This window comes from Thunnus thynnus, chromosome 9 (assembly GCF_963924715.1).
Source record: "Thunnus thynnus chromosome 9, fThuThy2.1, whole genome shotgun sequence".
In the NCBI taxonomy this organism is placed as follows: domain Eukaryota; kingdom Metazoa; phylum Chordata; class Actinopteri; order Scombriformes; family Scombridae; genus Thunnus; species Thunnus thynnus.
The window spans coordinates 24,258,490-24,260,871 of record NC_089525.1 but is presented as its reverse complement, the minus strand read 5'-3'; the positions used below and the strand labels follow the sequence as shown (position 1 = coordinate 24,260,871).

The 2,382-nt window shown below is 33.5% G+C and overlaps 1 long non-coding RNA gene across 1 annotated transcript; it reads left to right on the top strand.

Annotated features, from left to right (window-relative positions):
* The first annotated feature begins 1,071 nt into the window (after positions 1-1,071).
* Positions 1,072-2,098, top strand: LOC137189751 (uncharacterized). Its single transcript, XR_010929730.1, has 3 exons — positions 1,072-1,198; positions 1,558-1,613; positions 1,717-2,098. It is a non-coding gene; the product is annotated as an uncharacterized lncRNA (long non-coding RNA).
* Positions 2,099-2,382: the final 284 nt, after the last annotated feature.

The window sequence follows — 2,382 nt, the reverse complement described above, 5'->3', positions numbered from 1 at the left end:
TTGGAGGTTCATATATCATCTTTTTGCATTATTTTCATAATTTAGTTTTCATTATTTTCTACATCATACAAGAATTGTTATTTACAATGTGTATTCTATATTTTCATTTCATTCAGATACGCTGGTTCCAGTGATCACGGTTCAACTTGGTGAACCTGCAAACTTGACATGTGCTTTATCTCATGATGAGCTCAGCAGTAAAAGACTCTACTGGTACAAGCAGAGTGCCGGTGATACTCTGAAATTGATTGTGAAACTGATTAAATCTGTAACACCTGAGTATGGATCAGAGTTTTCTCCCTCAAGATTGGACGTAAATACTGATAAGAGTTTTAGTAACCTGACTATTTTGACGACAACCCAAGAAGACGAGGGAATGTACCATTGTGCAATCATGGACTGGATTAATCCTGAGTGGAGTGGGACATATTTATTAGTTAAAGGTAATACTGTGATCTATTTTACTTTAACTTTTCAGCGTCATTACCAATTTCATTACAAAATTTGAATTTATGTTTGAGATATACTTCAATACCAGTTTTCAAAATGTGTGTGGTCTCAAGTTTTTAACGTAGTTTTGCATTGCATAGGAAACACTGAAAGGACATCAAACTATACTGTTGTTCAGTGGCCGACAGTATCTGATCCCGTCCGTCCAGGAGACTCTGTGACTCTCCAGTGTTCAGTCCTCTCTGACTACGAGAACAAGACGTGTCCAGGAGTACACAGTGTTTACTGGTTCAGAGCCAGATCAGATGCATCTCATCCAGACTTCATCTACACTGATAGAAGTAGCCGTGATGAATGTAGAAATAAAACTGGCATTCACTCATCTCCAAAGAGCTGTGTCTATCGCTTCTCTAAAAACGTCAGCTCCTCTGATGCTGGGACTTATTACTGTGCTGTGGCCACATGTGGAGAGATATTATTTGGAAATGGAACTAAAATGGAACTTGGTATGATTTAGTGGTCAATAATGTGAAGTAATACTCAAATTATGTTGATAACATCATGATTTATAAGTCTCTTTAAGAAACATTTATACATCTTTCTTTGTGTGTGTTTGTTTTTCTAGTGCAAACAATGCATTCATTATTTATCGGAATAGTGATATTAATAGTCTGCTTGGCCATTTCTGTTGTTGCAAATGTCGTCTTCATCTGCAACCGAAGTCTAAGAGTACGTGAACAATATAAAGGTAAGTGTTGTAACACTTATGTTACATCGAAAACATTTTCTGATGTATGATGTATTCATTTATTTATACATTTGATGTACACGTTTGGACAAACCTTTACATTATAGGTTCTTGGGTAAAATCACGTCTTATTGTATATTATTAATGAACTGTTGAACAACAGCAGCAACATGCATTCAAAAGGCAAACATTTAAGTCTCCATAGAGAATGTTGATCATTAAATTCAGCCTGTAACTATATTTTATCAGAATTTTTAAATACAATTATACATTTTTTTTACAAAATTATTCTTTAAAAAGTCAGATTAAGTTCCTTTATCAACCAAAATATTTATTCTTATGATTTAATTTACCTTTAGGAATGGAAAACACGAATTCAGAAGCTCGACATGACAATTTGCACCAACGTGATATTGTGAGTTATTACTCCATTAAAGACACTGTATGTTTATATCACATTATATATACATACATGTATATATACATATATATACATAACTATTTCATTTGCTGCACAGACTGAAGCTGATGACAAAATGAACTACGCTGCACTGAATTTCTCGGAAAGAAAAGCAACAAGAGGAAGAAAGAAGAAAGAGTTTTCAGAGGACAGTGTGTACTCTCAAGTTAAATGTTGATGATACTGAGCACTTGCTTCTGTTTGTGATTGTTTTGTTGTATATTTTTTTATCTTAACTAAGCACCAAATATAAGAGCTTACTCAGTTGCTTTATTATTGATAAAATTAGGACTATCACAGCCTATAATATTTTGTCGTTGCATTCTTCACATATAACTACATATTTGGTTTTTAATTGTATTAACACAAAATTTACTGTCTGAAAAATGCTTGTCTTAATCTGAAATGATTTGTATATTGCTGCAATAAAAACATTCTTAAAATGGTTCAAATGTTTTCCATGTGTAATACTAAAAACAAGGAGAAAGAACTGATTCAAGAAGGAAGAAGATGCAATTCACTCAAGATTTAAAAGAAAAGTTAAAGGTTCAAAGCCAAATACAAAGAAGCAGCCCAGGCATCAGGTGATGGAGAGACATGAACAAATTCAAAGCAGGAGGCTGGTAAGGGATTTACACCTGTATCTAGATGAATTACTGTTGTGGTAATTATTTTTATAGGCACAATCTGTTATCCAAATGTAAACTTTAGGACATCCCAACAA